General features: G+C 34.3%; 1 pseudogene; it reads right to left on the minus strand.

Annotated features, from left to right (window-relative positions):
• Positions 1 to 3,281: 3,281 nt before the first annotated feature.
• On the minus strand, positions 3,282 to 5,983 carry LOC132477596 (DNA endonuclease RBBP8-like; annotated as a pseudogene).
• Positions 5,984 to 11,718: the final 5,735 nt, after the last annotated feature.

Consider the following 11,718-nt stretch of genomic DNA (forward strand, 5'->3'; position numbering starts at 1 on the left):
ACAATAACACCCATATTTAGTTAAAATACATATAATTAAAATGATTGATTCATAAGCGAATAATCTCAAATCGCATCTCACAAAATAAACTGAAACAAAATAAAATACTCAATATAAGTAAATGTAGCCACCTTTAAGAAATATAACAAATTTTTGGAAAAATGTAAGTTTGTGACAATATGTCAGCAATATTTTAAATGTATATTTTTCTAATACTCTTAAACACTAAAAAAGGCTATCTTTTGTTGATTATTCTCATTTTTAACAGAAAAAAGTTTGAATCGTAAAATCTACTTTTCAATTTGCTATATAGGTACAAATAAAATAAATAAATTATGTGTAATTAGAGATTTGGGGAGAGAATGCCAGCTGCTTAACAAAATGTGTGGTTTTCTTCCTCCTGTACTTGTTTCTCCTCCAAGTTTGTATTTAGTTTTGGCCCTGTGACCGCATCCTAGCCCATGACATTTGAGAAGAGATGCAGTGGGCCACTTCCATCTTGACCTATGAATACCACTCAAACCCCTCTTCTGTTTTCTTTCCTTCTGATGGTTACATATCTCTTCCCTGGGCAGCTTTGGTGCATTCATGACTTCCTAAATCAAACTCTTTCAGTCCTTGATCAAGAAAGCCAATATTGGTCTACTCCCAGATTTAGAAATATATTCAATTGCATTAAGCCACAGAAATGTAAGTATTAATTTGTTATAGCAGATACCAAAACCTTAATTAATTCACTGTTTTCAGATAGTGTTAGATAACAGGGAACTGAAAAATAGCATTTCTTGTTTCTTTTTCTTGTAAATTCACCTGGAAAAGAATTTTAATTTAAGACAATTATTAATTGAACCAATACAAAATTTGATAATATTTTGTTACCTTATATCATTAGTATTTAAAAAATGTATTTTATTGAGGCGATGTTGATTTATAACATTATATAAGTTTAATGTGTACATTATATTTTTTCTCCTGTATACACTACAACTTGCTCATTACCAAAAATTTAGTTTCCATCTGTCACCATACAGTTGATCTCCTTTACCCATTTTGCCCTCCCCTCACCACTCCCCCTCTGGTAGCCACTACTCTGTTCTCTGTATCTTTGTGTTTATTTTGGATTGGTTTGGTTTGATTTGGTTTGTTAATCAATTTATCTTTATTTGTTTCTTTATTAGTTTTTTTTTATATTTCACATATGAATGAAATCTGATGGAAGAGTTCCTTTCAACATTTCTTGCAAGACAGGTCTAGTGTTGATGAACTCCCTCAGCTTTTGTTTGTCTGGGAAATTATTTATACTTCATATCAGAGTGATAACTTTTCTAGATAGAGTATTCTTGGTAAACTGTTTTTATCTTTCAATATCTTGAGAATGTCATTCTACATCTGGACTGTAGGGCTTCAGCTGAGAAATCTGCTGATTGCCTAATGAAAATTCCTTTGTAGATTACCATTCTCTTTTCCTTGGCTGCCTTTAAAATTCTTTCTTTGTCATTTACTTTTGACAATTTTAGTGTATATTTGCTTTGGAGAAGGTCTTTTTGTATTGAGGTATTTAGATGTTCTCTTAGCTTCATGGATTGTATATCTAGTTCCTTCCCCAGGTTTGGGACGTTCTCAGCTATTATTTCTTTAGGTAACCTCTCTCACCCTTTTACTGTTTTTCTCTTTCTGAGATACTCATTACCCTAATATAACCTTCCAAGAAGAGTAACTCTTGTAAAATTTATTTATTTTTTTTTATATCTTACTTCCCTTTCATCTTCTATTTGTATCATTACCAGATTTTTATCTTTGAGTTTGCTAATTTTCTCTTCCATATAGTCTGCTCTATCTCCAATGCTTTCTTATGCATTCTTCACCTCATTTATTGAGTTTCTTAGCTCTAGAATTTCTCTTTGGTTCATTTTTAGAGTTTCAATATCTTTAGTAAAGTATTCCTTCTGTTCATTAATTTTATTTCTGATTTCATTAAACTGCCTTTCTGAGTTTTCTTATAGCTCATTGAGTTTCTTCGGAACACCCATTTTGAATGTTCTATCAGTTAGATTGTAACATTCCATTACTTTAAGTTTGGCTTTTGGAGAATTGTCATTTTCTTTCTGTGGTATAGTGTTACTGTGGCTCTTCATGGTGCCTGATGAATTCCCTTGCTGGTACATTTGAAATTAAATGACAGGTTAGAAGTTAGAGTCTTGTTTTCTGGTAGGTGACACTAAAACACAAGTTTTTGCTTTCTCTTACTTGAGTTGCCTCTGGTTATATTTGAGAGCTGGTGCTTTCCAGCCTCCACCACCTCTGTAACAGATGGAGATTCCTTCTTTCCTTATAGCTTTTTGTGCCTCTGGGGTTGTTGTTGCCTTGTTTCAGCCAGTGTCACTGTCATCACTGGGATGGTGGGCTCTTCCCTTGCATCCAACATCCCCTGAGTCACAGGCTCTGTCACCATGGAGAAAGGGGGATAGTAGGAGGGGAGCTGGGGTCACACAGGTGCTTGTATCCTGTCTGGTATCATAAGGTTTGCTGGTTCTGCACTGCAGATGAGTAAGATGGGGGCTGAGGTTGTGAGCACCACAGTGACTGGAAAGACAGTATACCAGTCCACACTGCCATGGCTACTCAGTTAACTTTAGCTATGGGCACTACTGCTGTAAGGAGGCTGGGGTCTTGTGTGCCACCTTCCCTGTTGCTACTTGCATCTCTGAAGCTGTGGACTCAGCTACTGCAGTCAGAGGGCCAGAGTTGCAGGCACCAATTCTGCTATTCCCCAGGCTCTGTCTCTTCTATGTGTTCCAGTCCACCCACTTTTATATGTACAGATGTGTGGAATTCTCCAGCTTCCTGCTGTATTGAGAAGAAACACCTTTGTTGAGTTGTAGATATTTTACTATTTGTAGTTTGAAGGGGATAGAGAAAGGTTTTTCTTCACTTTGCCATATTGCTTACATCCTGTCTTCTTTTAAATTGATTTTTTTCATACTTTCAAAATGGTAATTAGGCATTACCAAATAAAGTAATAAACAACTCTTAACTCAGAGTGCAAAATGAAAGCACTTTATTATTTTAAAGTTTCAAAAGAAAGAAAATACAACATAAACTTATCCACATTTTTAAGTAGTCATCTGTGTGATAGGTAAATGTCATTTAAAAACATTTCCAATAGAAAAATGATTTGTAAATCAGTTTACAGAAGATCAAAAAAATCAGTGTTTAATACCAACTTTAACTATAAATAACTAAAAAGAAAAGTGTTCTCTCTTCTCTTTTTGCTTCAACATTTATGTCTTCTGTTCTTTGCCTTTAGGAGAAAATATTGCACTGTAAGGTTGCCATCTTTTGGGATGAGGACAAGAATCAAGATCTTCTTTAATGTAACCTCTTTCCATGCAAGTCTGAGTGAAAGGAAAACCAACTTCCCAGAAATTCTCTGGTGTGTTGTGTGGAATGTAGCAAAATCGGTCTCCAGGAGGAAGCCAACTTCTTTCCTCTTTCTTCTGCTGGAAGATCTGCATAATAAAATTTCACACTCCTTACATGTGTGTCCAAGCAATTTTCTTCTCTCTTCTTTTTTCTGAACCACCTCAATATGAGGAAAATTTTGTAAGCTAGTTTATCTTTCATCATCTTTAAAATATGGCTCCACAAATGCTTTCTGTTTGACCTTATCTTGTTTATCACTATGAGTGTTTGATTTTTTGTAGTAGCTGACAACACTTTCTCTTCATCTGCTATGTGGGGGAAGCTCTCCGCCAAACAGGATTCATATTTTTCATGTGTAGTCCAATCAAACATATCTTCCAAGCTATCATTCATTTTTCCTTCTCCATTTGGACATTTTTCTCCCTTCTGCTCTGCTTCTTCAGTTTTAAAAGCATAGTTTCACTAACCAATGTACAGTCCATGTCCACTGTCTCTCCTCCTGCTAATCTTGACTGACTGCCATCATTTATATCTACTACAGTAATATCCATTTTATACTGAGAAAGGTCTGCTCTTGGATCTATACTCTACCGGATATTTTCAAAGGATACATCTTGATTGTTTGTGGAGACTTTATTTTAGCAATTCTACATGGGTTTAACAGAAGAACTGGTTCAAATTCATATGCTTCACGGATTGACCTGGTTTTTATTTTTATAGGCTCATGAGAACCAGCACCCTTCATGTCATCAAAAAGATTCTCTGTCTCTATACTTTCATGTGGATGCAGAGGGATTCTAAAGATAGGATTTTCTTCCTTTATTTGTAACAGTGTTTTATTATCTGCAGATTTACTCAAGGACTGGAAAAGAGATTCCTGTAAAAAGGGCTCTTTTGGTTTAACCCACAGCTCCCACTCAAGGCCTTATGGCTTGAGGAAGAGCCCTTTGGAACAGGCTTCAAAATTTCATAGAGAGTCACTTGCCTAAATCTGAGTTTAGAGTTCTCACTTCCTTGGCTTTTCTCTTGACACTGAATAGCTGAAAATCGATCAGACAGATCCAGAGGTTTATCCATCACATAGTCTCCATTCATGGAAGAACAATTATCCAGTGCAAAAGGAAAAACATTTTCTTTATCAAAGGAAGTTTGGGGGCAGCTTATTTCATCCTCACTTTCTTCCTCAATTTTCTTCCTTTTGGTTCTGCCTGCCAATGATTTCAGGGGTACTACATGTTTATCTTTATCAGTAGCAGTATCTTTAGTGTGATCAATAGTTTCCTGTTCACTTAGGGGTTCACTTGTATTTCTATTTATAAACATCTGCTTATTAGAAGATGACTGGTTAGTGATCTTGTTCACTTCAGCTCCAAGATTATGATGTGTGAAAAGAACACCATCTTCAGATTTTGATCTAGGTTTCTCTAATCTATAATTAGAAGTGTTACTGAAAGGCACTGTTTTCAGATTTTTGTTTTGTTTTCTTTCGTTTTTGTTTTTGTATTTTCCCCAGTCTTTAAAAGAGAAGGGAAAAAAACCTTGTATTCAAACCTAAACTACTTTTCACATTAGAGGTAGCTCCAAGTACAGGAGATGATACCTGAGTGGTCAATTCTTCTTGAGGAGGAGTCTTTGAATTAGAACCTGAAAATGTTAAACTATCTTCACCATTTCTTCTAGATTCCTCAAAATGTCTTTTTTTTTTTTTTTTTTTTTGGTGATCTCATTCCAGGCAGTGGTAGAGCTCATCACCAAGAGGGTTCCTAGGGACTCAAGATTCAGATTCATCTTGAACACTAAGTCCAACTGTTTCAACAACAACTGTAGCTAAATTATCAGGAGAATAACTGCTTTTTCCATACGTTTTAGCCATTGGAGCTCGATTCTGATCACAAGTGCTGGTCACTAGAATTTCACTTTCATTAGGTTTATGTTGTGGATGAGTTGAAGACTTTGGTACTTTTTTCAATTCATGTGCACATGCAGAATTCTCCAGTTTAGTATGTGTTCTATGTGTTGGACATGGAGGTTCTCCTTTCTTCATAGCCAGTTAGTACCAGAAAATGAAAACTTTGTTATTGGTGAATCTGGATTAATACCTTCCTCAGATTCAAGATCAGTTGCTTGATGTGGTTGATCATTCTCAGTTTTCTGCTGTAGCTATTCAGAAAACATTTTATTTTCTTCCTGTAGGTATTCTTTTCATTCATAAACTCTGTGATAACTTTAAGATTCTGCTGTCAAATATTTTCAAACTCTTGTTGTTTCTTCTGCTTATGTTCTTCAGTTACTGCACAGCAATCACATAATCCTGCTCTTAATTGATCTTCTAAAACTTTAATGGTTTCATGAAGGACTTTCCATTGCTCTCTCAGCTGTTGATTTTGGTGAAGAATTCTTCTAGTCTCTGTGCATCTAAAATCCATTCCTTTTTCAGTTTGGTTACTTTTATTTGTAAAGCTTGTACGTTTTTATCATGATACTCCTTTAGTTTTGTCCAAAGATGCTTAAAGTCATTAGATACATCTGGGTTTCCACAACTGCTTCCGGAGACAGTCATCTTGCTTAAGATGCTCCACACTTCTACTGCTTAATGTTTTCTGACCTTTTCTGTTACGTTATATAGGTCTGAAGTTGTCTTTGGCTAGATTAAATGCAGCTTGCAAGATTGCCTCGAGATTCTTAAAAGCCCCAGCATGGAAGCAGACACACTCTAGGGCTGGGCAGAGAAGGCCGTTTGCTTTTCTCCTTGTTTGCCATTGTTTTTTTTCTCCTAGTTCCCTCACTAATCGGCCAAACTACCAGTGGTCAACTCTCCCCCTCGGGACAGCCTGAGCTTTTTAGGGCTGGGGGAGGGCCCTAAACTGATTGCTGATAAACATTAACTTAAAAAGAACACCACAGTCAATCTGAGATTTTATTCTCATACAATAAATATGCCTTAGAGGATATTGGCAATACTAAAGCCTGTTTTTTTTTTTTTTTTTTTTTTTTTTTTGGTACGCGGGCCTCTCACTTCTGTGACCTCTCCCATTGTGGAGCACAGGCTCTGGATGCACAGGCTCAGCAGCCATGGCTCACGGGCCCAGCCACCCCACAGCACGTGGGATCCTCCCAGACCGGGGCATGAACCCGTGTCCCCTGCATTGGCAGGCAGACTCTCAACCACTGCACCTCCAGGGAAGCCCCTAAAGCTTGTTTTGATTTTGGTTTTATCTCCTCATTTTTATGACTTATATCATTAATGAAAAGCTCTTTCCTCCGAAATAATATATATACATATATATATATATATATATATATATATACACACACACACACACACATATATAAAATACTTTGCACTTTCCCTTCCCTTTCAGCATAACAGAATCATCTTCAGTATATGACAGGTAAGATTGGAAGAGTGGAAGAAACATAATGAGGAAAACAGAGTAAATAAGCTTGTGAGTACAAATTTGCAGCCAATTTTTAATAAAGATTCTGTGTCTTTCTGTGGTGATTTATGACCATAAAACCCATAAATCCAGAAAGGTGTATTTTACTACCATTTTAGCTTGTATCCCTTCCTATGTCCAGATAAATACCAAAAGTATATAAAATATACAAATGTATATATAATATACAAATGTATATATAATATACAAAAATATATGATATATCCCCCCCAAAATAAGAGACAGTAGCTTACTGCAGCATGTCTCCTTTTCATTGATATGCAGTCTACATAGGCAAATGTTTGCTTAATCCTGGAGCATCTGAGTCTGCAGACTCTTCATGCTTGGGTGTAAAGGGATCCTGGAAAGCTTCTTCCCTAAAATGGAACCTATAAGTTCCTAAAACTTTTAAACAAAAAATATAACAATAAAAGCAAAAATATAATTTAAAAAACATATTCTGAGAAATATATTAATGTATTCATGTTAATAAAAATTTGTATTTTTAGAGACTTATATGAGTTTATTATGCCAGAATTCCTGGACTGGATTTCTAGCTTCTTAATTTATGACCTTGACTTCATTACTTCGTTACTTCATTCATCTGAACTAGATTTCTTTATCATATAAAAAAGGAATACAAGCTACCTTATAGGTTTACAGTGAGTGTTGAATAAGACAGAACAATTCCTAACACATAAAAACTGTTCAATAAGTATAGTTTGTAATTGACGTTGTAATTACTAATAATAATAGTGGTAGCAGCGGTAGTAGAGTGGAAATAACAATTGTTATTTTGGTTATTTTCCAATTTTTGCTTGGTCATAAGGGTATCTGCCCCAAATCCTTCTTAGATTAATTGCAAAATTCTCATATCATTTAGAATCAGCTGCCCACACTGTTTTAAAAAATAGAAGCAAAAAAAAAATAGTAATAACATTCATGAAAATAGATTTCAGTGAATTGATTCCTATTTGTTAGCTCAAAAAAGCATATTACTATATAGTGACATTTTATGCTTGCCACAAATGGCATCCAGAAAACAGCTGTAATATTTTGATCACCAAATGTGCCACATTGTAACTTCAAGGACTAAGCTAACTCTGAAAATTTTAAACAGACTCAGTTAGAGAAAATCAATTATCTTGTTTTCAATTCAAGTTAATTTTGTTATGTATTTCTTTATGATGGCAAAAAGCATTGCAGTTCATAAGCAATATTTAAAACTTTGTTTAAAATCTCTTGACTTAACATTCAAGTTTCTGACTGTGGAGGCAAAATATGTTTCACATAGAAATATTTTTGTGATTTTTTTCACAAAAGATTAATCAGTTAGGTCCTATAAATTATAACATAGTATTTTTTCAATAGTTTAATGCATATTGAAATCTATTATCAAAAAATGCATGATCTGTGCATTTTAAGCAAACAAGTTATCTGCCACATATGAATAGCAAATGAGAAAATACTCTGAGGACTAAAGTTTACTAAGAATAACTTTTGTGTGGAATGTTTTGAGATATAAATAAGGAAATATAGTTTCCTATATATGATTGTAAAACTGAAAATATTTCTGCTATCATCATTTCCAGCTTCATTAATTTACTTTATGAGCTTTATTTGACATTCTGCTCTATTCTGAGCCTAAGAAATTATAATGTGGAATAATAATACATATTTTCTCCCTCACATACTGTTCTTGAGGTATTATTAATTCTCACACTCGTATTACATGAAAAAAGTGGGAGGCAAAGACATGCCCTGTCCTCATTGTTGTAAAAGCAAGTAAAAATGGTTATTCTAGCTCCATATAATTAATGAAAAAAAAAAGATGCAAAGTTCTAAGAGAGCATAAAGCAATTCCTATTCAGACAGAGGATGCATATTTAATTTTATTTTTCATTTACAACATTCAAATATTTTAGTTTCATTATAATAATTGTTTCCTATCCATCAATGGACAATTATTTTTAATGGGATCATTATGCCATTACAATAAATACAGTAAACTGGAATGTTGAAATTATATTTTTAATTATGTTTTTAAAAACTTATCTGACTCAGTTAAGAGGAGGCTATGCTTGTATACACATATGAATAAGATAGAAAAGAAAGATTCATTTATTAAAGAAATCATATTTTTTAAGAGAATAGCTACTCATGAATGGAATGATTTAATCCACATGGTTAGTAACTTTCTTTGATATTTTTAGAGAAATAGTATTCACTCACTTTTCATTTTTTTCCAACAAGTATTTACTGAGTACTTCCTTGAGTTTGGCATTATTAGCAGTGCTTTTGGTGTAGCAATTAATAAAACAAACCTTGTTCATTCTTTCTATACCTGCTTGCATCCAATTCTCAATGAGATCCAAGACTCAAATCAGTTTAAGAACTGCTATCATAATAAAATATTTCTAGCCAGTATTTTCCAAAATGAAATGAGAGGCAAAAATAAAAGATCAAATCTTTGGGCAAAGTTCAATGATCCTACTATTTTTATATTACTAGCTTATATAGTTTAAAGCTAAATTTGTTAATTTGGTGAAATAGCTACATTAATATTTTATGGTTTAATTTGTTACTGAATAGCTTTGACAGAAACATGATAAGTTTATCATTTACTATGTACTTTTCACTATGCTTTTTTTCTATCAAGGGTTACTGTTTGCTTTGACAGAGAACTAGGAAAGGCAAAGAGGTGATAGCATTTGGAGAAATTAAGCATGCCATCTGCTTGTATGAGGATGCAAATAATTGCAAACATTTGGGGCTTCAACACTACAGGCAAAACTGAATTCACATTCGTTTTCTTTTTGGAAAATAAGTTTATATTTTGCTTGTATTCCTTTATAATTAGTTAACTTAGTAACAATTTTTAAAGGAAATGAAGTTATTCTGTATTAACAAAGGTAATTTTCCACAGTATATATACAAATCTGTTAAATATACCATTTTCCCTAAGATATCAGACAATTTCTGCATCTCTATCTGAAAAAAAAAAGTGCCAAAATGATAAACTGCCAAGTTAAGAGACTTAATTAAGGAAAATTTATACCAATTTAATTGCTTTTGATCTCATATTTTTATATTAATTAAGTAGCTCTGCTTTGGGCAAAATAAAGAGAACTGAAGTGAGTGGAAGAAGAATTAATCAAATTCTAGTAAAGTTACTTGCTTGTTACTCTTGTAAAATATATTTGGGAGAAGAAAATGAATCCTTGGGCTATACTCAATTTTGAAAATAAGTTTCAGTTTCTCATACCAATCTTTTTTTTTTTTTCCACTTGAGGAAAGGTTTTTAATTTTCATTTCTTCATATCCTGACTCCATTTCCTCTCTTATTCCCAGATGTGGTTATGCATTTAGTTCTTTTTTTTAATACATCTTAATTGGAGTATAATTGCTTTACAATGGTGTGTTAGTTTCTGCTTTATAACAAAGTGAATCAGTTACACATATACATATGTTCCCATTTCTCTTCCCTCTTGCATCTCCCTCCTTCCCACCCTCCCTATCCCACACCTCTAGGTGGTCACAAAGCACCGAGTTGATCTCCCTGTGCTATGCAGCTGCTTCCCACTAGATATCTATTTTACGTTTGGTAGTGTATATATGTCCATGTCAATCTCTCACTTTGTCACAGCTTATGCTTCCCCCTCCCCATAGCCTCAAGTCCATTCTCTAGTAGGTCTGTGTCTTTATTCCTATCTTACCCATAGGTTCTTCGTGACATTTTTTTCTTTCCTTTTCTTAGATTCCATACATATATGTGTTAGCATCCGGTATTTGTCTTTCACTTTCTGACTTACCTCACTCTGTATGACAGACTCTAGGTCCATCCACCTCACTACAAATAACTCAATTTTGTTTCTTTTTATGGCTGAGTAATATTCCATTGTATAAAAGTGCCACATCTTCTTTATCCATTCATCCGATGATGGACACTTAAGTTGTTTCCATCTCCTGGCTATTGTAAGTAGAGCTGCAATGAACATTTCGGTACATGACACTTTTTGAATTACGGTTTTCTCAGGGTATATGCCCAGTAGTGGGATTGCTGTGTCATATGGTAGTTCTATTTGTAGTTTTATGAGGAACCTCCATACTGCTCTCTATAGTGGCTGTAACAATTCACACACCCAGCAGCAGTGCAAGAGTGTTCCCTTTTCTCCTCACTATATACAGCATTTTTTGTTTCTAGATTTTTTGATCATTGCCATTCTGGCTGGTGTGAGATGATATTTCAATGTAATTTTGATTTGCATTTCTCTAATGATTAATCATGTTGAGCATTCTTTCATGTGTTTGTTGGCACTCTGTATATCTTCTTTGGAGAAATATCTATTTAGGTCTTCTGCCCATTTTTGGATTGGGTTGTTTGTTTTTTTGCTATTGAGCTGCATGAGCTCCTTATAAATTTTGGAGATTAATCCTTTGTCAGTTGCTTCACTTGCAAATATTTTCTCCCATTTTGAGGGTTGTCTTTTGGTCTTGTTTATGGTTTCCTTTGCTGTGCAAAAGCTTTGAAGTTTCATTAGGTCCCATTTGTTTATCTTTGTTTTTATTTCCATTTCTCTAGGAGGTGGGTCCAAAAGGATCTTGCTGTGATTTATGTCATAGAGTGTTCTACCTATGTTTTCCTGTAAGAGTTTGATAGTTTCTGGCCTTACATTTAGGTCTTTAATCCGTTTTGAGCTTATTTTTGTGTATGGAGTTAGGGAATGATCTAATCTCATACTTTTACATGTCCCTGTCCAGTTTTTCCAGCACCACTTATTGAAGGGGCTGTTCTTTCTCCAATGTACATTCCTGCTCCTTTATCAAAAATAAGGTGACCATATGTGCTTGGGATTAT

Source organism: Mesoplodon densirostris, chromosome 17 (genome assembly GCF_025265405.1).
Source record: "Mesoplodon densirostris isolate mMesDen1 chromosome 17, mMesDen1 primary haplotype, whole genome shotgun sequence".
NCBI lineage: Eukaryota > Metazoa > Chordata > Mammalia > Artiodactyla > Ziphiidae > Mesoplodon > Mesoplodon densirostris.